Source organism: Danio aesculapii, chromosome 2, assembly GCF_903798145.1.
Source record: "Danio aesculapii chromosome 2, fDanAes4.1, whole genome shotgun sequence".
Lineage (NCBI taxonomy): Eukaryota > Metazoa > Chordata > Actinopteri > Cypriniformes > Danionidae > Danio > Danio aesculapii.
The window spans coordinates 57,690,605-57,715,600 of NC_079436.1; the positions used below are offsets into that span (position 1 = coordinate 57,690,605).

Below are 24,996 nucleotides of genomic sequence, written 5' to 3' on the forward strand. Positions count from 1 at the left end.
TACACCTCAAAGCTCTACAATTTCATGATTCATTCCGTTAAGCTCTGTGAACCAAGCACAAGCACCATCTGGACTAAGGCACTGCTGGGATTTGACCCAGGATCTCCTGTTTACTAGACAGGCGCTTTGACCAACTAAGCCACAGCGCCAGATAGGTATGAGAGAGGCTAATTGTTCAATTGAAAAAAATAAAATAAAAAAACACAACGGTAGCGCTGCATGTGTGAATGTCTCTACTTGAAATATTAAAGTCCAATTGGTTACGCATTACCACAGCATGCTACATAGAGCCACTGTCCAAAGCCCTCTTAAACGAGCAGCGTTCTTAAGGATTTGAGATTTGTTAAGAAAAAGTCTGCTAAACAGCTCGCCGCGTAAACACTTGTAATTCTTGAGAAGAAGCAATTGCGGCACCTGTACATTAGGCACTGCTGGGATTTGAACCCAGGATATCCTGTTTACAAGACAGGCGCTTTGACCAACTAAGCCACAGCGCCAACACCGAAAAGGGGACGAGACGTTTTTGCACAGAGACTAAAAAGACGGCATGTCTTAAAGAGACAACCAAAGAGGTTGCTTAACTCTATTTGTCGCACTACCCACTACACCTCAAAGCTCTACAATTTCATGATTCATTCCGTTAAGCTCTGTGAACCAAGCACAAGCACCATCTGGACTAAGGCACTGCTGGGATTTGACCCAGGATCTCCTGTTTACAAGACAGGCCCTTTGACCAGCTAAGACACAGCGCCGCAAAGCTCGTTTGTGAGAGACATTTGCATGATAAAAAAAATCGAAGAAGACATAACTAATACACAACCGAACCCAGCATGTCAGGATGCAGAAAATGCTGACAAGATGGACGTGGTCTTTAGAGTCTGGAGGATTATGTCTCAAACCTTACGGGTACCCTGGCCTCTGTTCAAGATCGAAGGAAAAAAAAAACCCATGAATTTATTTTTATTTTATCTATCCTTAATCATGTGTTAAGTGTTTTAGGAACCTCCAGTTGCTTTACATCCGAACCCAGTGTCAACTCGGAAAATGGAAATCAGGACAAACATATGCTATTGGCCGTGCAAAGATTTTCAGATCAGAAAGCCACTCTCACATAATCTGAGGAAAAGGTGCAGTTTGGATTCGGACCTAGGACCTGCTGTTCCCAAGAGAGGTGCTCTGGCCAACTTAGTCTCAGCACTAAAAGAAAAAACCTCTGGATACAATACTTCCAAACACAGTTTCATCAAAGACAGTGGGGGAAAAGCAATGTTTACTATGCTTTCTACTCAATTACTTTGCACTTGCAGAAAGAGGCTCTTGTACGACAAAAGGCTTGATCTGATCGATAGGTGGTAGTCACTTTTGCCCCGAAACCACAGGTTGCCCTCGAGTCATTCCTCAAGCCCACTCAGCCCTGCGCCATTTTCTAATCTCCCTTATTTAAAACAGCTCAATTAAGTCATCAGCTTCATTGTAGAGTACCTTAGTATCTGAGCCTGCACTGCGCAATGAAAGAAAGAAGCAAAACGGGATGGACAGATGCCTAAAATGTTGGAAACGCACCACACCTAAGTCAGTGATGAAAAAGGACAAAGCTGGCGACTCTGGTGGGACTCGAACCCATAACCTTTGAATGACCTAGCTCACAGCCTAGAAGTCCAATGCGCTATCCATTGCGCCACAGAGCCCTGCTACCTGTAGCACTGTTGCACAGGAAGCACCTTTTGGCACCCTCTAGCCCATAAAAGCTTTGCTCAATGCGGACCAGGCACTGCTGGGATTCGAACTCAGGATCTCCTGTTAACAAGACAGGCGCTTTGACCAACTAAGCCACAGCGCCAACACCGAAAAGATGACGAAACGTTTTTGCACAGACTAAAAAGACGGCATGTCCTAAAGAGACAACCAAAGAGGTTGCTTAACTCTATTTGTCACACTACCCACTACACCTCAAAGCTCTACAATTTCATGATTCATTCCGTTAAGCTCTGTGAACCAAGCACAAGCACCATCTGGACTAAGGGACTGCTGGGATTTGACCCAGGATCTCCTGTTTACTAGACAGGGGCTTTGACCAACTAAGCCACAGCGCCAGATAGGTATGAGAGAGGCTAGTTGTTCAATTGAAAAAAATAAAATAAAAAAACACAACGGTAGCGCTGCATGTGTGAATGTCTCTACTTGAAATATTAAAGTCCAATTGGTTACGCATTACCACAGCATGCTACATAGAGCCACTGTCCAAAGCCCTCTTAAACTAGCAGCGTTCTTAAGGATTTGAGAGTTGTTAAGAAAAAGTCTGCTAAACAGCTCGCCGCGTAAACACTCGTAATTCTTGAGAAGAAGCATTTGCGGCACCTGTACATTAGGCACTGCTGGGATTTGAACCCAGGATCTCCTGTTTACAAGACAGGCGCTTTGACCAACTAAGCCACAGCGCCAACTCCGAAAAGGGGACGAGACGTTTTTGCACAGAGACTAAAAAGACGGCATGTCTTAAAGAGACAACCAAAGAGGTTGCTTAACTCTATTTGTCGCACTACCCACTACACCTCAAAGCTCTACAATTTCATGATTCATTCCGTAAAGCTCTGTGAACCAAGCACAAGCACCATCTGGACTAAGGCACTGCTGGGATTTGACCCAGGATCTCCTGTTTACAAGACAGGCCCTTTGACCAGCTAAGACACAGCGCCGCAAAGCTCGTTTGTGAGAGACATTTGCATGATAAAAAAAATCGAAGAAGACATAACTAATACACAACCGAACCCAGCATGTCAGGATGCAGAAAATGCTGACAAGATGGACGTGGTCTTTTAGAGTCTGGAGGATTATGTCTCAAATCTTACGGGTACCCTGGCCTCTGTTTAAGATCGAAGGAAAAAAAAACCCATGAATTTATTTTTATTTTATCTATCCTTAATCATGTGTTAAGTGTTTTAGGAACCTCCAGTTGCTTTACATCCGAACCCAGTGTCAGCTCGGAAAATGGAAATCAGGACAAACATATGCTATTGGCCGTGCAAAGATTTTCAGATCAGAAAGCCACTCTCACATAATCTGAGGAAAAGGTGCAGTTTGGATTCGGACCTAGGACCTGCTGTTCCCAAGAGAGGTGCTCTGGCCAACTTAGTCTCAGCACTAAAAGAAAAAACCTCTGGATACAATACTTCCAAACACAGTTTCATCAAAGACAGTGGGGGAAAAGCAATGTTTACTATGCTTTCTAGTCAATTACTTTGCACTTGCAGAAAGAGGCTCTTGTACGACAAAAGGCTTGATCTGATCGATAGGTGGTAGTCACTTTTGCCCCGAAACCACAGGTTGCCCTCGAGTCATTCCTCAAGCCCACTCAGCCCTGCGCCATTTTCTAATCTCCCTTATTTAAAACAGCTCAATTAAGTCATCAGCTTCATTGTAGAGTACCTTAGTATCTGAGCCTGCACTGCGCAATGAAAGAAAGAAGCAAAACGGGATGGACAGATGCCTAAAATGTTGGAAACGCACCACACCTAAGTCAGTGATGAAACAGGACAAAGCTGGCGACTCTGGTGGGACTCGAACCCACAACCTTTGAATGACTTAGCTCACATCCTAGAAGTCCAATGCGCTATCCATTGCGCCACAGAGCCCTGCTACCTGTAGCACTGTTGCACAGGAAGCACCTTTTGGCACCCTCTAGCCCATAAAAGCTTTGCTCAATGCAGACCAGGCACTGCTGGGATTCGAACCCAGGATCCCCTGTTTACTAGACAGGCGCTTTGACCAACTAAGCCACAGCGCCAGATAGGTATGAGAGAGGCTAATTGTTCAATTGAAAAAATGAAAATAAAAACACAACGGTAGCGCTGCATGTGTGAATGTCTCTACTTGAAATATTAAAGTCCAATTGGTTACGCATTACCACAGCATGCTACATAGAGCCATTGTCCAAAGCCCTCTTAAACGAGCAGCGTTCTTAAGGATTTGAGAGTTGTTAAGAAAAAGTCTGCTAAACAGCTCGCCGCGTAAACACTCGTAATTCTTGAGAAGAAGCAATTGCGGCACCTGTACATTAGGCACTGCTGGGATTTGAACCCAGGATCTCCTGTTCACAAGACAGGCGCTTTGACCAACTAAGCCACAGCGCCAACACCTAAAAGGTCACGAGACGTTTTTGCACAGACTAAAAAGACGGCATGTCTTAAAGAGACAACCAAAGAGGTTGCTTAACTCTATTTGTCACACTACCCACTACACCTCAAAGCTCTACAATTTCATGATTCATTCCGTTAAGCTCTGTGAACCAAGCACAAGCACCATCTGGACTAAGGCACTGCTGGGATTTGACCCAGGATCTCCTGTTTACCAATCAGGCACTTTGACCAACTAAGCCACAGCGCCAGATAGGTATGAGAGAGGCTAATTGTTCAATTGAAAAAAAAAAATAAAAAAACACAACGGTAGCGCTGCATGTGTGAATGTCTCTACTTGAAATATTAAAGTCCAATTGGTTACGCATTACCACAGCATGCTACATAGAGCCACTGTCCAAAGCCCTCTTAATCGAGCAGCGTTCTTAAGGATTTGAGAGTTGTTAAGAAAAAGTCTGCTAAACAGCTCACCGCGTAAACACTCGTAATTCTTGAGAAGAAGCAATTGCGGAACCTGTACATTAGGCACTGCTGGGATTTGAACCCAGGATCTCCTGTTTACAAGACAGGCGCTTTGACCAACTAAGCCACAGCGCCAACACCGAAAAGGGGACGAGACGTTTTTCCACAGAGACTAAAAAGACGGCATGTCTTAAAGAGACAACCAAAGAGGTTGCCTAACTCTATTTGGGATTTGACCCAGGATCTCCTGTTTACAAGACAGGCCCTTTGACCAGCTAAGACACAGCGCCGCAAAGCTCGTTTGTGAGAGACATTTGCATGATAAAAAAAATCGAAGAAGACATAACTAATACACAACCGAACCCAGCATGTCAGGATGCAGAAAATGCTGACAAGATGGACGTGGTCTTTTAGAGTCTGGAGGATTATGTCTCAAACCTTACGGGTACCCTGGCCTCTGTTCAAGATCGAAGGAAAAAAAAACTATGAATTTATTTTTATTTTATCTATCCTTAATCATGTGTTAAGTGTTTTAGGAACCTCCAGTTGCTTTACATCCGAACCCAGTGTCAACTCGGAAAATGGAAATCAGGACAAACATATGCTATTGGCCGTGCAAAGATTTTCAGATCAGAAAGCCACTCTCACATAATCTGAGGAAAAGGTGCAGTTTGGATTCGGACCTAGGACCTGCTGTTCCCAAGAGAGGTGCTCTGGCCAACTTAGTCTCAGCACTAAAAAAAAAACCTCTGGATACAATACTTCCAAACACAGTTTCATCAAAGACAGTGGGGGAAAAGCAATGTTTACTATGCTTTCTAGTCAATTACTTTGCACTTGCAGAAAGAGGCTCTTGTACGACAAAAGGCTTGATCTGATCGATAGGTGGTAGTCACTTTTGCCCCGAAACCACAGGTTGCCCTCGAGTCATTCCTCAAGCCCACTCAGCCCTGCGCCATTTTCTAATCTCCCTTATTTAAAACAGCTCAATTAAGTCATCAGCTTCATTGTAGAGTACCTTAGTATCTGAGCCTGCACTGCGCAATGAAAGAAAGAAGCAAAACGGGATGGACAGATGCCTAAAATGTTGGAAACGCACCACACCTAAGTCAGTGATGAAAAAGGACAAAGCTGGCAACTCTGGTGGGACTCGAACCCACAACCTTTGAATGACTTAGCTCACAGCCTAGAAGTCCAATGCGCTATCCATTGCGCCACAGAGCCCTGCTACCTGTAGCACTGTTGCACAGGAAGCACCTTTTGGCACCCTCTAGCCCATAAAAGCTTTGCTCAATGCAGACCAGGCACTGCTGGGATTCGAACCCAGGATCTCCTGTTTACTAGACAGGCGCTTTGACCAACTAAGCCACAGCGCCAGATAGGTATGAGAGAGGCTAATTATTCAATTGAAAAAATGAAAATAAAAACACAACGGTAGCGCTGCATGTGTGAATGTCTCTACTTGAAATATTAAAGTCCAATTGGTTACGCATTACCACAGCATGCTACATAGAGCCATTGTCCAAAGCCCTCTTAAACGAGCAGCGTTCTTAAGGATTTGAGAGTTGTTAAGAAAAAGTCTGCTAAACAGCTCGCCGAGTAAACACTCGTAATTCTTGAGAAGAAGCAATTGCGGCACCTGTACATTAGGCACTGCTGGGATTTGAACCCAGGATCTCCTGTTTACAAGACAGGCGCTTTGACCAACTAAGCCACAGCGCCAACACCGAAAAGGTGACGAGACGTTTTTGCACAGACTAAAAAGACGGCATGTCTTAAAGAGACAACCAAAGAGGTTGCTTAACTCTATTTGTCACACTACCCACTACACCTCAAAGCTCTACAATTTCATGATTCATTCCGTTAAGCTCTGTGAACCAAGCACAAGCACCATCTGGACTAAGGCACTGCTGGGATTTGACCCAGGATCTCCTGTTTACTAGACAGGCGCTTTGACCAACTAAGCCACAGCGCCAGATAGGTATGAGAGAGGCTAATTGTTCAATTGAAAAAAATAAAATAAAAAAACACAACGGTAGCGCTGCATGTGTGAATGTCTCTACTTGAAATATTAAAGTCCAATTGGTTACGCATTACTACAGCATGCTACATAGAGCCATTGTCCAAAGCCCTCTTAAACGAGCAGCGTTGTTAAGGATTTGAGAGTTGTTAAGAAAAAGTCTGCTAAACAGCTCGCCGCGTAAACACTCGTAATTCTTGAGAAGAAGCAATTGCGGAACCTGTACATTAGGCACTGCTGGGATTTGAACCCAGGATCTCCTGTTTACAAGACAGGCGCTTTGACCAACTAAGCCACAGCGCCAACACCGAAAAGGGGACGAGACGTTTTTGCACAGAGACTAAAAAGACGGCATGTCTTAAAGAGACAACCAAAGAGGTTGCTTAACTCTATTTGTCGCACTACCCACTACACCTCAAAGCTCTACAATTTCATGATTCATTCCGTTAAGCTCTGTGAACCAAGCACAAGCACCATCTGGACTAAGGCACTGCTGGGATTTGACCCAGGATCTCCTGTTTACAAGACAGGCCCTTTGACCAGCTAAGACACAGCGCCGCAAAGCTCGTTTGTGAGAGACATTTGCATGATAAAAAAAATCGAAGAAGACATAACTAATACACAACCGAACCCAGCATGTCAGGATGCAGAAAATGCTGACAAGATGGACTGTGGTCTTTAGAGTCTGGAGGATTATGTCTCAAACCTTACGGGTACCCTGGCCTCTGTTTAAGATCGAAGAAAAAAAAAAAACCATGAATTTATTTTTATTTTATCTATCCTTAATCATGTGTTAAGTGTTTTAGGAACCTCCAGTTGCTTTACATCCGAACCCAGTGTCAGCTCGGAAAATGGAAATCAGGACAAACATATGCTATTGGCCGTGCAAAGATTTTCAGATCAGAAAGCCACTCTCACATAATCTGAGGAAAAGGTGCAGTTTGGATTCGGACCTAGGACCTGCTGTTCCCAAGAGAGGTGCTCTGGCCAACTTAGTCTCAGCACTAAAAGAAAAAACCTCTGGATACAATACTTCCAAACACAGTTTCATCAAAGACAGTGGGGGAAAAGCAATGTTTACTATGCTTTCTACTCAATTACTTTGCACTTGCAGAAAGAGGCTCTTGTACGACAAAAGGCTTGATCTGATCGATAGGTGGTAGTCACTTTTGCCCCGAAACCACAGGTTGCCCTCGAGTCATTCCTCAAGCCCACTCAGCCCTGCGCCATTTTCTAATCTCCCTTATTTAAAACAGCTCAATTAAGTCATCAGCTTCATTGTAGAGTACCTTAGTATCTGAGCCTGCACTGCGCAATGAAAGAAAGAAGCAAAACGGGATGGACAGATGCCTAAAATGTTGGAAACGCACCACACCTAAGTCAGTGATGAAAAAGGACAAAAATGGCGACTCTGGTGGGACTCGAACCCACAACCTTTGAATGACTTAGCTCACAGCCTAGAAGTCCAATGCGCTATCCATTGCGCCACAGAGCCCTGCTACCTGTAGCACTGTTGCACAGGAAGCACCTTTTGGCACCCTCTAGCCCATAAAAGCTTTGCTCAATGCAGACCAGGCACTGCTGGGATTCGAACCCAGGATCTCCTGTTTACTAGACAGGCGCTTTGACCAACTAAGCCACAGCGCCAGATAGGTATGAGAGAGGCTAATTGTTCAATTGAAAAAATGAAAATAAAAACACAACGGTAGCGCTGCATGTGTGAATGTCTCTACTTGAAATATTAAAGTCCAATTGGTTACGCATTACCACAGCATGCTACATAGAGCCATTGTCCAAAGCCCTCTTAAACGAGCAGCGTTCTTAAGGATTTGAGAGTTGTTAAGAAAAAGTCTGCTAAACAGCTCGCCGCGTAAACACTCGTAATTCTTGAGAAGAAGCAATTGCGGCACCTGTACATTAGGCACTGCTGGGATTTGAACCCAGGATCTCCTGTTTACATGACAGGCGCTTTGACCAACTAAGCCACAGCGCCAACACCGAAAAGGTGACGAGACGTTTTTGCACAGACTAAAAAGACGGCATGTCTTAAAGAGACAACCAAAGAGGTTGCTTAACTCTATTTGTCACACTACCCACTACACCTCAAAGCTCTACAATTTCATGATTCATTCCGTTAAGCTCTGTGAACCAAGCACAAGCACCATCTGGACTAAGGCACTGCTGGGATTTGACCCAGGATCTCCTGTTTATTAGACAGGCGCTTTGACCAACTAAGCCACAGCGCCAGATAGGTATGAGAGAGGCTAATTGTTCAATTGAAAAAAATAAAATAAAAAAACACAACGGTAGCGCTGCATGTGTGAATGTCTCTACTTGAAATATTAAAGTCCAATTGGTTACGCATTACCACAGCATGCTACATAGAGCCACTGTCCAAAGCCCTCTTAAACGAGCAGCGTTCTTAAGGATTTGAGAGTTGTTAAGAAAAAGTCTGCTAAACAGCTCGCAGCGTAAACACTCGTAATTCTTGAGAAGAAGCAATTGCGGCACCTGTACATTAGGCACTGCTGGGATTTGAACCCAGGATCTCCTGTTTACAAGACAGGCGCTTTGACCAACTAAGCCACAGCGCCAACACCGAAAAGGGGACGAGACGTTTTTGCACAGAGACTAAAAAGACGGCATGTCTTAAAGAGACAACCAAAGAGGTTGCTTAACTCTATTTGTCGCACTACCCACTACACCTCAAAGCTCTACAATTTAATGATTCATTCCGTTAAGCTCTGTGAACCAAGCACAAGCACCATCTGGACTAAGGCACTGCTGGGATTTGACCCAGGATCTCCTGTTTACAAGACAGGCCCTTTGACCAGCTAAGACACAGCGCCGCAAAGCTCGTTTGTGAGAGACATTTGCATGATAAAAAAAATCGAAGAAGACATAACTAATACACAACCGAACCCAGCATGTCAGGATGCAGAAAATGCTGACAAGATGGACGTGGTCTTTTAGAGTCTGGAGGATTATGTCTCAAACCTTACGGGTACCCTGGCCTCTGTTCAAGATCGAAGGAAAAAAAAAACCCATGAATTTATTTTTATTTTATCTATCCTTAATCATGTGTTAAGTGTTTTAGGAACCTCCAGTTGCTTTACATCCGAACCCAGTGTCAGCTCGGAAAATGGAAATCAGGACAAACATATGCTATTGGCCGTGCAAAGATTTTCAGATCAGAAAGCCACTCTCACATAATCTGAGGAAAAGGTGCAGTTTGGATTCGGACCTAGGACCTGCTGTTCCCAAGAGAGGTGCTCTGGCCAACTTAGTCTCAGCACTAAAAGAAAAAACCTCTGGATACAATACTTCCAAACACAGTTTCATCAAAGACAGTGGGGGAAAAGCAATGTTTACTATGCTTTCTACTCAATTACTTTGCACTTGCAGAAAGAGGCTCTTGTACGACAAAAGGCTTGATCTGATCGATAGGTGGTAGTCACTTTTGCCCCGAAACCACAGGTTGCCCTCGAGTCATTCCTCAAGCCCACTCAGCCCTGCGCCATTTTCTAATCTCCCTTATTTAAAACAGCTCAATTAAGTCATCAGCTTCATTGTAGAGTACCTTAGTATCTGAGCCTGCACTGCGCAATGAAAGAAAGAAGCAAAACGGGATGGACAGATGCCTAAAATGTTGGAAACGCACCACACCTAAGTCAGTGATGAAAAAGGACAAAAGCTGGCGACTCTGGTGGGACTCGAACCCACAACCTTTGAATGACTTAGCTCACAGCCTAGAAGTCCAATGCGCTATCCATTGCGCCACAGAGCCCTGCTACCTGTAGCACTGTTGCACAGGAAGCACCTTTTGGCACCCTCTAGCCCATAAAAGCTTTGCTCAATGCAGACCAGGCACTGCTGGGATTCGAACCCAGGATCTCCTGTTTACTAGACAGGCGCTTTGACCAACTAAGCCACAGCGCCAGATAGGTATGAGAGAGGCTAATTGTTCAATTGAAAAAATGAAATAAAAAACACAACGGTAGCGCTGCATGTGTGAATGTCTCTACTTGAAATATTAAAGTCCAATTGGTTACGCATTACCACAGCATGCTACATAGAGCCATTGTCCAAAGCCCTCTTAAACGAGCAGCGTTCTTAAGGATTTGAGAGTTGTTAAGAAAAAGTCTGCTAAACAGCTCGCCGCGTAAACACTCGTAATTCTTGAGAAGAAGCAATTGCGGCACCTGTACATTAGGCACTGCTGGGATTTGAACCCAGGATCTCCTGTTTACAAGACAGGCGCTTTGACCAACTAAGCCACAGCGCCAACACCGAAAAGGGGACGAGACGTTTTTGCACAGACTAAAAAGACGGCATGTCTTAAAGAGACAACCAAAGATGTTGCTTAACTCTATTTGTCACACTACCCACTACACCTCAAAGCTCTACAATTTCATGATTCATTCCGTTAAGCTCTGTGAACCAAGCACAAGCACCATCTGGACTAAGGCACTGCTGGGATTTGACCCAGGATCTCCTGTTTACTAGACAGGCGCTTTGACCAACTAAGCCACAGCGCCAGATAGGTATGAGAGAGGCTAATTGTTCAATTGAAAAAAATAAAATAAAAAAACACAACGGTAGCGCTGCATGTGTGAATGTCTCTACTTGAAATATTAAAGTCCAATTGGTTACGCATTACCACAGCATGCTACATAGAGCCACTGTCCAAAGCCCTCTTAAACGAGCAGCGTTCTTAAGGATTTGAGAGTTGTTAAGAAAAAGTCTGCTAAACAGCTCGCAGCGTAAACACTCGTAATTCTTGAGAAGAAGCAATTGCGGCACCTGTACATTAGGCACTGCTGGGATTTGAACCCAGGATCTCCTGTTTACAAGACAGGCGCTTTGACCAACTAAGCCACAGCGCCAACACCGAAAAGGGGACGAGACGTTTTTGCACAGAGACTAAAAAGACGGCATGTCTTAAAGAGACAACCAAAGAGGTTGCTTAACTCTATTTGTCGCACTACCCACTACACCTCAAAGCTCTACAATTTCATGATTCATTCCGTTAAGCTCTGTGAACCAAGCACAAGCACCATCTGGACTAAGGCACTGCTGGGATTTGACCCAGGATCTCCTGTTTACAAGACAGGCCCTTTGACCAGCTAAGACACAGCGCCGCAAAGCTCGTTTGTGAGAGACATTTGCATGATAAAAAAAATCGAAGAAGACATAACTAATACACAACCGAACCCAGCATGTCAGGATGCAGAAAATGCTGACAAGATGGACGTGGTCTTTTAGAGTCTGGAGGATTATGTCTCAAACCTTACGGGTACCCTGGCCTCTGTTCAAGATCGAAGGAAAAAAAAAAACCCATGAATTTATTTTTATTTTATCTATCCTTAATCATGTGTTAAGTGTTTTAGGAACCTCCAGTTGCTTTACATCCGAACCCAGTGTCAGCTCGGAAAATGGAAATCAGGACAAACATATGCTATTGGCCGTGCAAAGATTTTCAGATCAGAAAGCCACTCTCACATAATCTGAGGAAAAGGTGCAGTTTGGATTCGGACCTAGGACCTGCTGTTCCCAAGAGAGGTGCTCTGGCCAACTTAGTCTCAGCACTAAAAGAAAAAACCTCTGGATACAATACTTCCAAACACAGTTTCATCAAAGACAGTGGGGGAAAAGCAATGTTTACTATGCTTTCTACTCAATTACTTTGCACTTGCAGAAAGAGGCTCTTGTACGACAAAAGGCTTGATCTGATCGATAGGTGGTAGTCACTTTTGCCCCGAAACCACAGGTTGCCCTCGAGTCATTCCTCAAGCCCACTCAGCCCTGCGCCATTTTCTAATCTCCCTTATTTAAAACAGCTCAATTAAGTCATCAGCTTCATTGTAGAGTACCTTAGTATCTGAGCCTGCACTGCGCAATGAAAGAAAGAAGCAAAACGGGATGGACAGATGCCTAAAATGTTGGAAACGCACCACACCTAAGTCAGTGATGAAACAGGACAAAGCTGGCGACTCTGGTGGGACTCGAACCCACAACCTTTGAATGACTTAGCTCACAGCCTAGAAGTCCAATGCGCTATCCAATGCGCCACAGAGCCCTGCTACCTGTAGCACTGTTGCACAGGAAGCACCTTTTGGCACCCTCTAGCCCATAAAAGCTTTGCTCAATGCAGACCAGGCACTGCTGGGATTCGAACCCAGGATCTCCTGTTTACTAGACAGGCGCTTTGACCAACTAAGCCACAGCGCCAGATAGGTATGAGAGAGGCTAATTGTTCAATTGAAAAAATGAAAATAAAAACACAACGGTAGCGCTGCATGTGTGAATGTCTCGACTTGAAATATTAAAGTCCAATTGGTTACGCATTACCACAGCATGCTACATAGAGCCATTGTCCAAAGCCCTCTTAAACGAGCAGCGTTCTTAAGGATTTGAGAGTTGTTAAGAAAAAGTCTGCTAAACAGCTCGCCGCGTAAACACTCGTAATTCTTGAGAAGAAGCAATTGCGGCACCTGTACATTAGGCACTGCTGGGATTTGAACCCAGGATCTCCTGTTTACAAGACAGGCGCTTTGACCAACTAAGCCACAGCGCCAACACCGAAAAGGTGACGAGACGTTTTTGCACAGACTAAAAAGACGGCATGTCTTAAAGAGACAACCAAAGATGTTGCTTAACTCTATTTGTCACACTACCCACTACACCTCAAAGCTCTACAATTTCATGATTCATTCCATTAAGCTCTGTGAACCAAGCACAAGCACCATCTGGACTAAGGCACTGCTGGGATTTGACCCAGGATCTCCTGTTTACAAGACAGGCACTTTGACCAACTAAGCCACAGCGCCAACACCGAAAAGGGGACGAGACGTTTTTGCACAGAGACTAAAAAGACGGCATGTCTTAAAGAGACAACCAAAGAGGTTGCTTAACTCTATTTGTCGCACTACCCACTACACCTCAAAGCTCTACAATTTCATGATTCATTCCGTTAAGCTCTGTGAACCAAGCACAAGCACCATCTGGACTAAGGCACTGCTGGGATTTGACCCAGGATCTCCTGTTTACAAGACAGGCCCTTTGACCAGCTAAGACACAGCGCCGCAAAGCTCGTTTGTGAGAGACATTTGCATGATAAAAAAAATCGAAGAAGACATAACTAATACACAACCGAACCCAGCATGTCAGGATGCAGAAAATGCTGACAAGATGGACGTGGTCTTTTAGAGTCTGGAGGATTATGTCTCAAACCTTACGGGTACCCTGGCCTCTGTTCAAGATCGAAGGAAAAAAAAAAACCATGAATTTATTTTTATTTTATCTATCCTTAATCATGTGTTAAGTGTTTTAGGAACCTCCAGTTGCTTTACATCCGAACCCAGTGTCAGCTCGGAAAATGGAAATCAGGACAAACATATGCTATTGGCCGTGCAAAGATTTTCAGATCAGAAAGCCACTCTCACATAATCTGAGGAAAAGGTGCAGTTTGGATTCGGACCTAGGACCTGCTGTTCCCAAGAGAGGTGCTCTGGCCAACTTAGTCTCAGCACTAAAAGAAAAAACCTCTGGATACAATACTTCCAAACACAGTTTCATCAAAGACAGTGGGGGAAAAGCAATGTTTACTATGCTTTCTAGTCAATTACTTTGCACTTGCAGAAAGAGGCTCTTGTACGACAAAAGGCTTGATCTGATCGATAGGTGGTAGTCACTTTTGCCCCGAAACCACAGGTTGCCCTCGAGTCATTCCTCAAGCCCACTCAGCCCTGCGCCATTTTCTAATCTCCCTTATTTAAAACAGCTCAATTAAGTCATCAGCTTCATTGTAGAGTACCTTAGTATCTGAGCCTGCACTGCGCAATGAAAGAAAGAAGCAAAACGGGATGGACAGATGCCTAAAATGTTGGAAACGCACCACACCTAAGTCAGTGATGAAAAAGGACAAAGCTGGCGACTCTGGTGGGACTCGAACCCACAACCTTTGAATGACTTAGCTCACAGCCTAGAAGTCCAATGCGCTATCCATTGCGCCACAGAGCCCTGCTACCTGTAGCACTGTTGCACAGGAAGCACCTTTTGGCACCCTCTAGCCCATAAAAGCTTTGCTCAATGCAGACCAGGCACTGCTGGGATTCGAACCCAGGATCTCCTGTTTACTAGACAGGCGCTTTGACCAACTAAGCCACAGCGCCAGATAGGTATGAGAGAGGCTAATTGTTCAATTGAAAAAATGAAAATAAAAACACAACGGTAGCGCTGCATGTGTGAATGTCTCTACTTGAAATATTAAAGTCCAATTGGTTACGCATTACCACAGCATGCTACATAGAGCCATTGTCCAAAGCCCTCTTAAACGAGCAGCGTTCTTAAGGATTTGAGAGTTGTTAAGAAAAAGTCTGCTAAACAGCTCGCCGCGTAAACACTCGTAATTCTTGAGAAGAAGCAATTGCGGCACCTGTACATTAGGCACTGCTGGGATTTGAACCCAGGATCTCCTGTTTACAAGACAGGCGCGTTGACCAACTAAGCCACAGCGCCAACACCGAAAAGGTGATGAAACGTTTTTGCACAGACTAAAAAGACGGCATGTCTTAAAGAGACAACCAAAGAGGTTGCTTAACTCTATTTGTCACACTACCCACTACACCTCAAAGCTCTACAATTTCATGATTCATTCCGTTAAGCTCTGTGAACCAAGCACAAGCACCATCTGGACTAAGGCACTGCTGGGATTTGACCCATGATCTCCTGTTTACTAGACAGGCGCTTTGACCAACTAAGCCACAGCGCCAGATAGGTATGAGAGAGGCTAATTGTTCAATTGAAAAAAATAAAATAAAAAAACACAACGGTAGCGCTGCATGTGTGAATGTCTCTACTTGAAATATTAAAGTCCAATTGGTTTCGCATTACCACAGCATGCTACATAGAGCCACTGTCCAAAGCCCTCTTAAACGAGCAGCGTTCTTAACGATTTGAGATTTGTTAAGAAAAAGTCTGCTAAACAGCTCGCCTCGTAAACACTCGTAATTCTTGAGAAGAAGCAATTGCGGCACCTTTACATTAGGCACTGCTGGGATTTGAACCCAGGATCTCCTGTTTACAAGACAGGCGCTTTGACCAACTAAGCCACAGCGCCAACACCGAAAAGGGGACGAGACGTTTTTGCACAGAGACTAAAAGACGGCATGTCTTAAAGAGACAACCAAAGAGGTTGCTTAACTCTATTTGTCGCACTACCCACTACACCTCAAAGCTCTACAATTTCATGATTCATTCCGTTAAGCTCTGTGAACCAAGCACAAGCACCATCTGGACTAAGGCACTGCTGGGATTTGACCCAGGATCTCCTGTTTACAAGACAGGCCCTTTGACCAGCTAAGACACAGCGCCGCAAAGCTTGTTTGTGAGAGACATTTGCATGATAAAAAAAATCGAAGAAGACATAACTAATACACAACCGAACCCAGCATGTCAGGATGCAAAAAATGCTGACAAGATGGACGTGGTCTTTTAGAGTCTGGAGGATTATGTCTCAAACCTTACGGGTACCCTGGCCTCTGTTCAAGATCGAAGGAAAAAAAAAAACCCATGAATTTATTTTTATTTTATCTATCCTTAATCATGTGTTAAGTGTTTTAGGAACCTCCAGTTGCTTTACATCCGAACCCAGTGTCAGCTCGGAAAATGGAAATCAGGACAAACATATGCTATTGGCCGTGCAAAGATTTTCAGATCAGAAAGCCACTCTCACATAATCTGAGGAAAAGGTGCAGTTTGGATTCGGACCTAGGACCTGCTGTTCCCAAGAGAGGTGCTCTGGCCAACTTAGTCTCAGCACTAAAAGAAAAAACCTCTGGATACAATACTTCCAAACACAGTTTCATCAAAGACAGTGGGGGAAAAGCAATGTTTACTATGCTTTCTACTCAATTACTTTGCACTTGCAGAAAGAGGCTCTTGTACGACAAAAGGCTTGATCTGATCGATAGGTGGTAGTCACTTTTGCCCCGAAACCACAGGTTGCCCTCGAGTCATTCCTCAAGCCCACTCAGCCCTGCGCCATTTTCTAATCTCCCTTATTTAAAACAGCTCAATTAAGTCATCAGCTTCATTGTAGAGTACCTTAGTATCTGAGCCTGCACTGCGCAATGAAAGAAAGAAGCAAAACGGGATGGACAGATGCCTAAAATGTTGGAAACGCACCACACCTAAGTCAGTGATGAAAAAGGACAAAGCTGGCGACTCTGGTGGGACTCGAACCCACAACCTTTGAATGACTTAGCTCACAGCCTAGAAGTCCAATGCGCTATCCATTGCGCCACAGAGCCCTGCTACCTGTAGCACTGTTGCACAGGAAGCACCTTTTGGCACCCTCTAGCCCATAAAAGCTTTGCTCAATGCGGACCAGGCACTGCTGGGATTCGAACCCAGGATCTCCTGTTTACAAGACAGGCGCTTTGACCAACTAAGCCACAGCGCCAACACCGAAAAGATGACGAAACGTTTTTGCACAGACTAAAAGACGGCATGTCTTAAAGAGACAAGCAAAGAGGTTGCTTAACTCTATTTGTCACACTACCCACTACACCTCAAAGCTCTACAATTTCATGATTCATTCCGTTAAGCTCTGTGAACCAAGCACAAGCACCATCTGGACTAAGGCACTGCTGGGAGTTGACCCAGGATCTTCTGTTTACTAGACAGGGGCTTTGACCAACTAAGCCACAGCGCCAGATAGGTATGAGAGAGGCTAATTGTTCAATTGAAAAAAATAAAATAAAAAAACACAACGGTAGCGCTGCATGTGTGAATGTCTCTACTTGAAATATTAAAGTCCAATTGGTTACGCATTACCACAGCATGCTACATAGAGCCACTGTCCAAAGCCCTCTTAAACTAGCAGCGTTCTTAAGGATTTGAGAGTTGTTAAGAAAAAGTCTGCTAAACAGCTTGCCGCGTAAACACTCGTAATTCTTGAGAAGAAGCAATTGCGGCACCTGTACATTAGGCACTGCTGGAATTTGAACCCAGGATCTCCTGTTTACAAGACAGGCGCTTTGACCAACTAAGCCACAGCGCCAACTCCGAAAAGGGGACGAGACGTTTTTGCACAGAGACTAAAAAGACGGCATGTCTTAAAGAGACAACCAAAGAGGTTGCTTAACTCTATTTGTCACACTACCCACTACACCTCAAAGCTCTACAATTTCATGATTCATTCCGTAAAGCTCTGTGAACCAAGCACAAGCACCATCTGGACTAAGGCACTGCTGGGATTTGACCCAGGATCTCCTGTTTACAAGACAGGCCCTTTGACCAGCTAAGACACAGCGCCGCAAAGCTCGTTTGTGAGAGACATTTGCATGATAAAAAAAATCGAAGAAGACATAACTAATACACAACCGAACCCAGCATGTCAGGATGCAGAAAATGCTGACAAGATGGACGTGGTCTTTTAGAGTCTGGAGGATTATGTCTCAAATCTTACGGGTACCCTGGCCTCTGTTTAAGATCGAAGGAAAAAAAAAACCATGAATTTATTTTTATTTTATCTATCCTTAATCATGTGTTAAGTGTTTTAGGAACCTCCAGTTGCTTTACATCCGAACCCAGTGTCAGCTCGGAAAATGGAAATCCAATGCGCTATCCATTGCGCCACAGAGCCCTGCTACCTGTAGCACTGTTGCACAGGAAGCACCTTTTGGCACCCTCTAGCCCATAAAAGCTTTGCTCAATGCAGACCAGGTACTGCTGGGATTTGAACCCAGGATCTCCTGTTTACTAGACAGGCGCTTTGACCAACTAAGCCACAGCGCCAGATAGGTATGAGAGAGGCTAATTGTTCAATTGAAAAAATGAAAATAAAAACACAACGGTAGCGCTGCATGTGTGAATGTCTCTACTTGAAATATTAAAGTCCAATTGGTTACGCATTACCACAGCATGCTACATAGAGCCATTGTCCAAAGCCCTCTTAAACGAGCAGCGTTCTTAAGGATTTGAGAGTTGTTTAGAAAAAGTCTGCTAAACAGCTCGCCGCGTAAACACTCGTAATTCTTGAGAAGAAGCAATTGCGGCACCTGTACATTAGGCACTGCTGGGATTTGAACCCAGGATCTCCTGTTTACAAGACAGGCGCTTTGACCAACTAAGCCACAGCGCCAACACCTAAAAGGTCACGAGACGTTTTTGCACAGACTAAAAAGACGGCATGTCTTAAAGAGACAACCAAAGAGGTTGCTTAACTCTATTTGTCACACTACCCACTACACCTCAAAGCTCTACAATTTCATGATTCATTCCGTTAAGCTCTGTGAACCAAGCACAAGCACCATCTGGACTAAGGCACTGCTGGGATTTGACCCAGGAACTCCTGTTTACCAAACAGGCGCTTTGACCAACTAAGCCACAGCGCCAGATAGGTATGAGAGAGGCTAATTGTTCAATTGAAAAAAATAAATAAAAAAACACAACGGTAGCGCTGCATGTGTGAATGTCTCTACTTGAAATATTAAAGTCCAATTGGTTACGCATTACCACAGCATGCTACATAGAGCCACTGTCCAAAGCCCTCTTAAACGAGCAGCGTTCTTAAGGATTTAAGAGTTGTTAAGAAAAAGTCTGCTAAACAGCTCGCCGCGTAAACACTCTTAATTCTTGAGAAGAAGCAATTGCGGAACCTGTACATTAGGCACTGCTGGGATTTGAACCCAGGATCTCCTGTTTACAAGACAGGCGCTTTGACCAACTAAGCCACAGCGCCAACACCGAAAAGGGGACGAGACGTTTTTGCACAGAGACTAAAAAGACGGCATGTCTTAAAGAGACAATCAAAGAGGTTGCTTAACTCTATTTGGGATTTGACCCAGGATCTCCTGTTTACAAGACAGGCCCTTTGACCAGCTAAGACACAGCGCCGCAAAGCTCGTTTGTGAGAGACATTTGCATGATAAAAAAAATCGAAGAAGACATAACTAATACACAACCGAACCCAGCATGTCAGGATGCAGAAAATGCTGACAAGATGGACGTGGTCTTTTAGAGTCTGGAGGATTATGTCTCAAACCTTACGGGTACCCTGGCCTCTGTTTAAGATCGAAGGAAAAAAAAAACCATGAATTTATTTTTATTTTATCTATCCTTAATCATGTGTTAAGTGTTTTAGGAACCTCCAGTTGCTTTACATCCGAACCCAGTGTCAGCTCGGAAAATGGAAATCAGGACAAACATATGCTATTGGCCGTGCAAAGATTTTCAGATCAGAAAGCCACTCTCACATAACCTGAGGAAAAGGTGCAGTTTGGATTCGGACCTAGGACCTGCTGTTCCCAAGAGAGGTGCTCTGGCCAACTTAGTCTCAGCACTAAAAGAAAAAACCTCTGGATACAATACTTCCAAACACAGTTTCATCAAAGACAGTGGGGGAAAAGCAATGTTTACTATGCTTTCTACTCAATTACTTTGCACTTGCAGAAAGAGGCTCTTGTACGACAAAAGGCTTGATCTGATCGATAGGTGGTAGTCACTTTTGCCCCGAAACCACAGGTTGCCCTCGAGTCATTCCTCAAGCCCACTCAGCCCTGCGCCATTTTCTAATCTCCCTTATTTAAAACAGCTCAATTAAGTCATCAGCTTCATTGTAGAGTACCTTAGTATCTGAGCCTGCACTGCGCAATGAAAGAAAGAAGCAAAACGGGATGGACAGATGCCTAAAATGTTGGAAACGCACCACACCTAAGTCAGTGATGAAAAAGGACAAAGCTGGCGACTCTGGTGGGACTCGAACCCACAACCTTTGAATGACTTAGCTCACAGCCTAGAAGTCCAATGCGCTATCCATTGCGCCACAGAGCCCTGCTACCTGTAGCACTGTTGCACAGGAAGCACCTTTTGGCACCCTCTAGCCCATAAAAGCTTTGCTCAATGCAGACCAGGCACTGCTGGGATTCGAACCCAGGATCTCCTGTTTACTAGACAGGCGCTTTGACCAACTAAGCCACAGCGCCAGATAGCTAAGAAAGAGGCTAATTGTTCAATTGAAAAAATGAAAATAAAAACACAACGGTAGCGCTGCATGTGTGATAGTCTCTACTTGAAATATTAAAGTCCAATTGGTTACGCATTACCACAGCATGCTACATAGAGCCATTGTCCAAAGCCCTCTTAAACGAGCAGCGTTCTTAAGGATTTGAGAGTTGTTAAGAAAAAGTCTGCTAAACAGCTCGCCGCGTAAACACTCGTAATTTTGAGAAGAAGCAATTGCGGCAGCTGTACATTAGGCACTGCTGGGATTTGAACCCAGGATCTCCTGTTTACAAGACAGGCGCTTTGACCAACTAAGCCACAGCGCCAACACCGAAAAGGTGACGAGACGTTTTTGCACAGAGACTAAAAAGACGGCATGTCTTAAAGAGACAACCAAAGAGGTTGCTTAACTCTATTTGTCGCACTACCCACTACACCTCAAAGCTCTACAATTTCATGATTCATTCCGTTAAGCTCTGTGAACCAAGCACAAGCACCATCTGGACTAAGGCACTGCTGGGATTTGACCCAGGATCTCCTGTTTACTAGACAGGCGCTTTGACCAACTAAGCCACAGCGCCAGATAGGTATGAGAGAGGCTAATTGTTCAATTGAAAAAAATAAAATAAAAAACACAACGGTAGCGCTGCATGTGTGAATGTCTCTACTTGAAATATTAAAGTCCAATTGGTTACGCATTACCACAGCATGCTACATAGAGCCACTGTCCAAAGCCCTCTTAAACGAGCAGCGTTCTTAAGGATTTGAGAGTTGTTAAGAAAAAGTCTGCTAAACAGCTCGCAGCGTAAACACTCGTAATTCTTGAGAAGAAGCAATTGTGGCACCTGTACATTAGGCACTGCTGGGATTTGAACCCAGGATCTCCTGTTTACAAGACAGGCGCTTTGACCAACTAAGCCACAGCGCCAACACCAAAAAGGGGACGAGACGTTTTTGCACAGAGACTAAAAAGACGGCATGTCTTAAAGAGACAACCAAAGAGGTTGCTTAACTCTATTTGTCGCACTACCCACTACACCTCAAAGCTCTACAATTTCATGATTCATTCCGTTAAGCTCTGTGAACCAAGCACAAGCACCATCTGGACTAAGGCACTGCTGGGATTTGACCCAGGATCTCCTGTTTACAAGACAGGCCCTTTGACCAGCTAAGACACAGCGCCGCAAAGCTCGTTTGTGAGAGACATTGGCATGATAAAAAAAATCGAAGAAGACATAACTAATACACAACCGAACCCAGCATGTCAGGATGCAGAAAATGCTGACAAGATGGACGTGGTCTTTTAGAGTCTGGAGGATTATGTCTCAAACCTTACGGGTACCCTGGCCTCTGTTCAAGATCGAAGGAAAAAAAAAACCCATAAATTTATTTTTATTTTATCTATCCTTAATCATGTGTTAAGTGTTTTAGGAACCTCCAGTTGCTTTACATCCGAACCCAGTGTCAGCTCGGAAAATGGAAATCAGGACAAACATATGCTATTGGCCGTGCAAAGATTTTCAGATCAGAAAGCCACTCTCACATAATCTGAGGAAAAGGTGCAGTTTGGATTCGGACCTAGGACCTGCTGTTCCCAAGAGAGGTGCTCTGGCCAACTTAGTCTCAGCACTAAAAGAAAAAACCTCTGGATACAATACTTCCAAACACAGTTTCATCAAAGACAGTGGGGGAAAAGCAATGTTTACTATGCTTTCTACTCAATTACTTTGCACTTGCAGAAAGAGGCTCTTGTACGACAAAAGGCTTGATCTGATCGATAGGTGGTAGTCACTTTTGCCCCGAAACCACAGGTTGCCCTCGAGTCATTCCTCAAGCCCACTCAGCCCTGCGCCATTTTCTAATCTCCCTTATTTAAAACAGCTCAATTAAGTCATCAGCTTCATTGTAGAGTACCTTAGTATCTGAGCCTGCACTGCGCAATGAAAGAAAGAAGCAAAACGGGATGGACAGACGCCTAAAATGTTGGAAACGCACCACACCTAAGTCAGTGATGAAAAAGGACAAAGCTGGCGACTCTGGTGGGACTCGAACCCACAACCTTTGAATGACTTAGCTCACAGCCTAGAAGTCCAATGCGCTATCCATTGCACCACAGAGCCCTGCTACCTGTAGCACTGTTGCACAGGAAGCACCTTTTGGCACCCTCTAGCCCATAAAAGCTTTGCTCAATGCAGACCAGGCACTGCTGGGATTCGAACCCAGGATCTCCTGTTTACTAGACAGGCGCTTTGACCAACTAAGCCACAGCGCCAGATAGGTATGAGAGAGGCTAATTGTTCAATTGAAAAAATGAAATAAAAAACACAACGGTAGCGCTGCATGTGTGAATGTCTCTACTTGAAATATTAAAGTCCAATTGGTTACGCATTACCACAGCATGCTACATAGAGCCACTGTCCAAAGCCCTCTTAAACGAGCAGCGTTCTTAAGGATTTGAGAGTTGTTAAGAAAAAGTCTGCTAAACAGCTCGCCGCGTAAACACTCGTAATTCTTGAGAAGAAGCAATTGCGGCACCTGTACATTAGGCACTGCTGGGATTTGAACCCAGGATCTCCTGTTTACAAGACAGGCGCTTTGACCAACTAAGCCACAGCGCCAGATAGGTATGCGAGAGGCTAATTGTTCAATTGAAAAAATGAAAATAAAAACACAACGGTAGCGCTGCATGTGTGAATGTCTCGACTTGAAATATTAAAGTCCAATTGGTTACGCATTACCACAGCATGCTACATAGAGCCATTGTCCAAAGCCCTCTTAAACGAGCAGCGTTCTTAAGGATTTGAAAGTTGTTAAGAAAAAGTCTGCTAAACAGCTCGCCGCGTAAACACTAGTAATTCTTGAGAAGAAGCATTTGCGGCACCTGTACATTAGGCACTGCTGGGATTTGAACCCAGGATCTCCTGTTTACAAGACAGGCGCTTTGACCAACTAAGCCACAGCGCCAACACCGAAAAGGTGACGAGACGTTTTTGCACAGACTAAAAAGACGGCATGTCTTAAAGAGACAACCAAAGAGGTTGCTTAACTCTATTTGTCACACTACCCACTACACCTCAAAGCTCTACAATTTCATGATTCATTCCGTTAAGCTCTGTGAACCAAGCACAAGCACCATCTGGACTAAGGCACTGCTGGGATTTGACCCAGGATCTCCTGTTTACTAGACAGGCGCTTTGACCAACTAAGCCACAGCGCCAGATAGGTATGAGAGAGGCTAATTGTTCAATTGAAAAAAATAAAAAAAAAACACAACGGTAGCGCTGCATGTGTGAATGTCTCTACTTGAAATATTAAAGTCCAATTGGTTACGCATTACCACAGCATGCTACATAGAGCCACTGTCCAAAGCCCTCTTAAACGAGCAGCGTTCTTAAGGATTTGAGAGTTGTTAAGAAAAAGTCTGCTAAACAGCTCGCCGCGTAAACACTCGTAATTCTTGAGAAGAAGCAATTGCGGCACCTGTACATTAGGCACTGCTGGGATTTGAACCCAGGATCTCCTGTTTACAAGACAGGCGCTTTGACCAACTAAGCCACAGCGCCAACACCGAAAAGGGGACGAGACGTTTTTGCACAGAGACTAAAAAGACGGCATGTCTTAAAGAGACAACCAAAGAGGTTGCTTAACTCTATTTGTCGCACTACCCACTACACCTCAAAGCTCTACAATTTCATGATTCATTCCGTTAAGCTCTGTGAACCAAGCACAAGCACCATCTGGACTAAGGCACTGCTGGGATTTGACCCAGGATCTCCTGTTTACAAGACAGGCCCTTTGACCAGCTAAGACACAGCGCCGCAAAGCTCGTTTGTGAGAGACATTTGCATGATAAAAAAAATCGAAGAAGACATAACTAATACACAACCGAACCCAGCATGTCAGGATGCAGAAAATGCTGACAAGATGGACGTGGTCTTTTAGAGTCTGGAGGATTATGTCTCAAACCTTACGGGTACCCTGGCCTCTGTTCAAGATCGAAGGAAAAAAAAAACCCATGAATTTATTTTTATTTTATCTATCCTTAATCATGTGTTAAGTGTTTTAGGAACCTCCAGTTGCTTTACATCCGAACCCAGTGTCAGCTCGGAAAATGGAAATCAGGACAAACATATGCTATTGGCCGTGCAAAGATTTTCAGATCAGAAAGCCACTCTCACATAATCTGAGGAAAAGGTGCAGTTTGGATTCGGACCTAGGACCTGCTGTTCCCAAGAGAGGTGCTCTGGCCAACTTAGTCTCAGCACTAAAAGAAAAAACCTCTGGATACAATACTTCCAAACACAGTTTCATCAAAGACAGTGGGGGAAAAGCAATGTTTACTATGCTTTCTACTCAATTACTTTGCACTTG

General features: G+C 44.3%; 51 non-coding genes across 51 annotated transcripts; all 51 read right to left on the bottom strand.

Moving 5' to 3' along the window:
- Positions 1-76: 76 nt before the first annotated feature.
- On the bottom strand, positions 77-149 carry trnat-agu (transfer RNA threonine (anticodon AGU)). Its single transcript has one exon. It is a non-coding gene; the product is annotated as a tRNA-Thr (tRNA).
- Positions 150-423: 274 nt separating this feature from the next.
- Positions 424-497, bottom strand: trnat-ugu (transfer RNA threonine (anticodon UGU)). The gene has a single exon. It is a non-coding gene; the product is annotated as a tRNA-Thr (tRNA).
- A 1,102-nt stretch (positions 498-1,599) lies between these two features.
- trnar-ucu (transfer RNA arginine (anticodon UCU)) lies at positions 1,600-1,688 on the bottom strand. Its single transcript is given in 2 exon segments — positions 1,600-1,635; positions 1,652-1,688. It is a non-coding gene; the product is annotated as a tRNA-Arg (tRNA).
- A 78-nt stretch (positions 1,689-1,766) lies between these two features.
- On the bottom strand, positions 1,767-1,840 carry trnat-ugu (transfer RNA threonine (anticodon UGU)). The gene has a single exon. It is a non-coding gene; the product is annotated as a tRNA-Thr (tRNA).
- Positions 1,841-2,367: 527 nt separating this feature from the next.
- trnat-ugu (transfer RNA threonine (anticodon UGU)) lies at positions 2,368-2,441 on the bottom strand. Its single transcript has one exon. It is a non-coding gene; the product is annotated as a tRNA-Thr (tRNA).
- Positions 2,442-3,543: 1,102 nt separating this feature from the next.
- trnar-ucu (transfer RNA arginine (anticodon UCU)) lies at positions 3,544-3,632 on the bottom strand. Its single transcript is given in 2 exon segments — positions 3,544-3,579; positions 3,596-3,632. It is a non-coding gene; the product is annotated as a tRNA-Arg (tRNA).
- Positions 3,633-3,710: 78 nt separating this feature from the next.
- trnat-agu (transfer RNA threonine (anticodon AGU)) lies at positions 3,711-3,784 on the bottom strand. The gene has a single exon. It is a non-coding gene; the product is annotated as a tRNA-Thr (tRNA).
- A 272-nt stretch (positions 3,785-4,056) lies between these two features.
- On the bottom strand, positions 4,057-4,130 carry trnat-ugu (transfer RNA threonine (anticodon UGU)). The gene has a single exon. It is a non-coding gene; the product is annotated as a tRNA-Thr (tRNA).
- A 526-nt stretch (positions 4,131-4,656) lies between these two features.
- trnat-ugu (transfer RNA threonine (anticodon UGU)) lies at positions 4,657-4,730 on the bottom strand. Its single transcript has one exon. It is a non-coding gene; the product is annotated as a tRNA-Thr (tRNA).
- A 1,000-nt stretch (positions 4,731-5,730) lies between these two features.
- trnar-ucu (transfer RNA arginine (anticodon UCU)) lies at positions 5,731-5,819 on the bottom strand. The gene is given in 2 exon segments: positions 5,731-5,766; positions 5,783-5,819. It is a non-coding gene; the product is annotated as a tRNA-Arg (tRNA).
- Positions 5,820-5,897: 78 nt separating this feature from the next.
- trnat-agu (transfer RNA threonine (anticodon AGU)) lies at positions 5,898-5,971 on the bottom strand. Its single transcript has one exon. It is a non-coding gene; the product is annotated as a tRNA-Thr (tRNA).
- Positions 5,972-6,243: 272 nt separating this feature from the next.
- trnat-ugu (transfer RNA threonine (anticodon UGU)) lies at positions 6,244-6,317 on the bottom strand. Its single transcript has one exon. It is a non-coding gene; the product is annotated as a tRNA-Thr (tRNA).
- Positions 6,318-6,497: 180 nt separating this feature from the next.
- On the bottom strand, positions 6,498-6,570 carry trnat-agu (transfer RNA threonine (anticodon AGU)). The gene has a single exon. It is a non-coding gene; the product is annotated as a tRNA-Thr (tRNA).
- Positions 6,571-6,844: 274 nt separating this feature from the next.
- Positions 6,845-6,918, bottom strand: trnat-ugu (transfer RNA threonine (anticodon UGU)). Its single transcript has one exon. It is a non-coding gene; the product is annotated as a tRNA-Thr (tRNA).
- Positions 6,919-8,021: 1,103 nt separating this feature from the next.
- trnar-ucu (transfer RNA arginine (anticodon UCU)) lies at positions 8,022-8,110 on the bottom strand. Its single transcript is given in 2 exon segments — positions 8,022-8,057; positions 8,074-8,110. It is a non-coding gene; the product is annotated as a tRNA-Arg (tRNA).
- Positions 8,111-8,188: 78 nt separating this feature from the next.
- Positions 8,189-8,262, bottom strand: trnat-agu (transfer RNA threonine (anticodon AGU)). The gene has a single exon. It is a non-coding gene; the product is annotated as a tRNA-Thr (tRNA).
- Positions 8,263-8,534: 272 nt separating this feature from the next.
- trnat-ugu (transfer RNA threonine (anticodon UGU)) lies at positions 8,535-8,608 on the bottom strand. Its single transcript has one exon. It is a non-coding gene; the product is annotated as a tRNA-Thr (tRNA).
- A 180-nt stretch (positions 8,609-8,788) lies between these two features.
- trnai-aau (transfer RNA isoleucine (anticodon AAU)) lies at positions 8,789-8,861 on the bottom strand. The gene has a single exon. It is a non-coding gene; the product is annotated as a tRNA-Ile (tRNA).
- Positions 8,862-9,135: 274 nt separating this feature from the next.
- Positions 9,136-9,209, bottom strand: trnat-ugu (transfer RNA threonine (anticodon UGU)). Its single transcript has one exon. It is a non-coding gene; the product is annotated as a tRNA-Thr (tRNA).
- Positions 9,210-10,313: 1,104 nt separating this feature from the next.
- trnar-ucu (transfer RNA arginine (anticodon UCU)) lies at positions 10,314-10,402 on the bottom strand. Its single transcript is given in 2 exon segments — positions 10,314-10,349; positions 10,366-10,402. It is a non-coding gene; the product is annotated as a tRNA-Arg (tRNA).
- A 78-nt stretch (positions 10,403-10,480) lies between these two features.
- trnat-agu (transfer RNA threonine (anticodon AGU)) lies at positions 10,481-10,554 on the bottom strand. The gene has a single exon. It is a non-coding gene; the product is annotated as a tRNA-Thr (tRNA).
- A 272-nt stretch (positions 10,555-10,826) lies between these two features.
- Positions 10,827-10,900, bottom strand: trnat-ugu (transfer RNA threonine (anticodon UGU)). Its single transcript has one exon. It is a non-coding gene; the product is annotated as a tRNA-Thr (tRNA).
- A 180-nt stretch (positions 10,901-11,080) lies between these two features.
- trnat-agu (transfer RNA threonine (anticodon AGU)) lies at positions 11,081-11,153 on the bottom strand. The gene has a single exon. It is a non-coding gene; the product is annotated as a tRNA-Thr (tRNA).
- A 274-nt stretch (positions 11,154-11,427) lies between these two features.
- On the bottom strand, positions 11,428-11,501 carry trnat-ugu (transfer RNA threonine (anticodon UGU)). The gene has a single exon. It is a non-coding gene; the product is annotated as a tRNA-Thr (tRNA).
- Positions 11,502-12,605: 1,104 nt separating this feature from the next.
- trnar-ucu (transfer RNA arginine (anticodon UCU)) lies at positions 12,606-12,694 on the bottom strand. The gene is given in 2 exon segments: positions 12,606-12,641; positions 12,658-12,694. It is a non-coding gene; the product is annotated as a tRNA-Arg (tRNA).
- A 78-nt stretch (positions 12,695-12,772) lies between these two features.
- Positions 12,773-12,846, bottom strand: trnat-agu (transfer RNA threonine (anticodon AGU)). The gene has a single exon. It is a non-coding gene; the product is annotated as a tRNA-Thr (tRNA).
- A 272-nt stretch (positions 12,847-13,118) lies between these two features.
- trnat-ugu (transfer RNA threonine (anticodon UGU)) lies at positions 13,119-13,192 on the bottom strand. The gene has a single exon. It is a non-coding gene; the product is annotated as a tRNA-Thr (tRNA).
- A 180-nt stretch (positions 13,193-13,372) lies between these two features.
- On the bottom strand, positions 13,373-13,445 carry trnat-ugu (transfer RNA threonine (anticodon UGU)). The gene has a single exon. It is a non-coding gene; the product is annotated as a tRNA-Thr (tRNA).
- A 1,103-nt stretch (positions 13,446-14,548) lies between these two features.
- Positions 14,549-14,637, bottom strand: trnar-ucu (transfer RNA arginine (anticodon UCU)). Its single transcript is given in 2 exon segments — positions 14,549-14,584; positions 14,601-14,637. It is a non-coding gene; the product is annotated as a tRNA-Arg (tRNA).
- Positions 14,638-14,715: 78 nt separating this feature from the next.
- On the bottom strand, positions 14,716-14,789 carry trnat-agu (transfer RNA threonine (anticodon AGU)). The gene has a single exon. It is a non-coding gene; the product is annotated as a tRNA-Thr (tRNA).
- Positions 14,790-15,061: 272 nt separating this feature from the next.
- trnat-ugu (transfer RNA threonine (anticodon UGU)) lies at positions 15,062-15,135 on the bottom strand. The gene has a single exon. It is a non-coding gene; the product is annotated as a tRNA-Thr (tRNA).
- A 180-nt stretch (positions 15,136-15,315) lies between these two features.
- trnat-agu (transfer RNA threonine (anticodon AGU)) lies at positions 15,316-15,388 on the bottom strand. Its single transcript has one exon. It is a non-coding gene; the product is annotated as a tRNA-Thr (tRNA).
- A 274-nt stretch (positions 15,389-15,662) lies between these two features.
- On the bottom strand, positions 15,663-15,736 carry trnat-ugu (transfer RNA threonine (anticodon UGU)). Its single transcript has one exon. It is a non-coding gene; the product is annotated as a tRNA-Thr (tRNA).
- A 1,103-nt stretch (positions 15,737-16,839) lies between these two features.
- On the bottom strand, positions 16,840-16,928 carry trnar-ucu (transfer RNA arginine (anticodon UCU)). Its single transcript is given in 2 exon segments — positions 16,840-16,875; positions 16,892-16,928. It is a non-coding gene; the product is annotated as a tRNA-Arg (tRNA).
- Positions 16,929-17,006: 78 nt separating this feature from the next.
- trnat-ugu (transfer RNA threonine (anticodon UGU)) lies at positions 17,007-17,080 on the bottom strand. The gene has a single exon. It is a non-coding gene; the product is annotated as a tRNA-Thr (tRNA).
- A 526-nt stretch (positions 17,081-17,606) lies between these two features.
- On the bottom strand, positions 17,607-17,680 carry trnat-ugu (transfer RNA threonine (anticodon UGU)). Its single transcript has one exon. It is a non-coding gene; the product is annotated as a tRNA-Thr (tRNA).
- Positions 17,681-18,343: 663 nt separating this feature from the next.
- Positions 18,344-18,417, bottom strand: trnat-agu (transfer RNA threonine (anticodon AGU)). Its single transcript has one exon. It is a non-coding gene; the product is annotated as a tRNA-Thr (tRNA).
- A 272-nt stretch (positions 18,418-18,689) lies between these two features.
- Positions 18,690-18,763, bottom strand: trnat-ugu (transfer RNA threonine (anticodon UGU)). Its single transcript has one exon. It is a non-coding gene; the product is annotated as a tRNA-Thr (tRNA).
- Positions 18,764-18,943: 180 nt separating this feature from the next.
- Positions 18,944-19,016, bottom strand: trnat-ggu (transfer RNA threonine (anticodon GGU)). Its single transcript has one exon. It is a non-coding gene; the product is annotated as a tRNA-Thr (tRNA).
- Positions 19,017-19,289: 273 nt separating this feature from the next.
- trnat-ugu (transfer RNA threonine (anticodon UGU)) lies at positions 19,290-19,363 on the bottom strand. The gene has a single exon. It is a non-coding gene; the product is annotated as a tRNA-Thr (tRNA).
- A 1,002-nt stretch (positions 19,364-20,365) lies between these two features.
- On the bottom strand, positions 20,366-20,454 carry trnar-ucu (transfer RNA arginine (anticodon UCU)). The gene is given in 2 exon segments: positions 20,366-20,401; positions 20,418-20,454. It is a non-coding gene; the product is annotated as a tRNA-Arg (tRNA).
- Positions 20,455-20,532: 78 nt separating this feature from the next.
- Positions 20,533-20,606, bottom strand: trnat-agu (transfer RNA threonine (anticodon AGU)). The gene has a single exon. It is a non-coding gene; the product is annotated as a tRNA-Thr (tRNA).
- A 271-nt stretch (positions 20,607-20,877) lies between these two features.
- On the bottom strand, positions 20,878-20,951 carry trnat-ugu (transfer RNA threonine (anticodon UGU)). Its single transcript has one exon. It is a non-coding gene; the product is annotated as a tRNA-Thr (tRNA).
- Positions 20,952-21,133: 182 nt separating this feature from the next.
- trnat-agu (transfer RNA threonine (anticodon AGU)) lies at positions 21,134-21,206 on the bottom strand. The gene has a single exon. It is a non-coding gene; the product is annotated as a tRNA-Thr (tRNA).
- Positions 21,207-21,479: 273 nt separating this feature from the next.
- On the bottom strand, positions 21,480-21,553 carry trnat-ugu (transfer RNA threonine (anticodon UGU)). The gene has a single exon. It is a non-coding gene; the product is annotated as a tRNA-Thr (tRNA).
- A 1,103-nt stretch (positions 21,554-22,656) lies between these two features.
- trnar-ucu (transfer RNA arginine (anticodon UCU)) lies at positions 22,657-22,745 on the bottom strand. Its single transcript is given in 2 exon segments — positions 22,657-22,692; positions 22,709-22,745. It is a non-coding gene; the product is annotated as a tRNA-Arg (tRNA).
- A 78-nt stretch (positions 22,746-22,823) lies between these two features.
- On the bottom strand, positions 22,824-22,897 carry trnat-agu (transfer RNA threonine (anticodon AGU)). The gene has a single exon. It is a non-coding gene; the product is annotated as a tRNA-Thr (tRNA).
- Positions 22,898-23,169: 272 nt separating this feature from the next.
- trnat-ugu (transfer RNA threonine (anticodon UGU)) lies at positions 23,170-23,243 on the bottom strand. The gene has a single exon. It is a non-coding gene; the product is annotated as a tRNA-Thr (tRNA).
- Positions 23,244-23,515: 272 nt separating this feature from the next.
- Positions 23,516-23,589, bottom strand: trnat-ugu (transfer RNA threonine (anticodon UGU)). Its single transcript has one exon. It is a non-coding gene; the product is annotated as a tRNA-Thr (tRNA).
- Positions 23,590-23,769: 180 nt separating this feature from the next.
- On the bottom strand, positions 23,770-23,842 carry trnat-agu (transfer RNA threonine (anticodon AGU)). The gene has a single exon. It is a non-coding gene; the product is annotated as a tRNA-Thr (tRNA).
- A 272-nt stretch (positions 23,843-24,114) lies between these two features.
- On the bottom strand, positions 24,115-24,188 carry trnat-ugu (transfer RNA threonine (anticodon UGU)). The gene has a single exon. It is a non-coding gene; the product is annotated as a tRNA-Thr (tRNA).
- Positions 24,189-24,996: the final 808 nt, after the last annotated feature.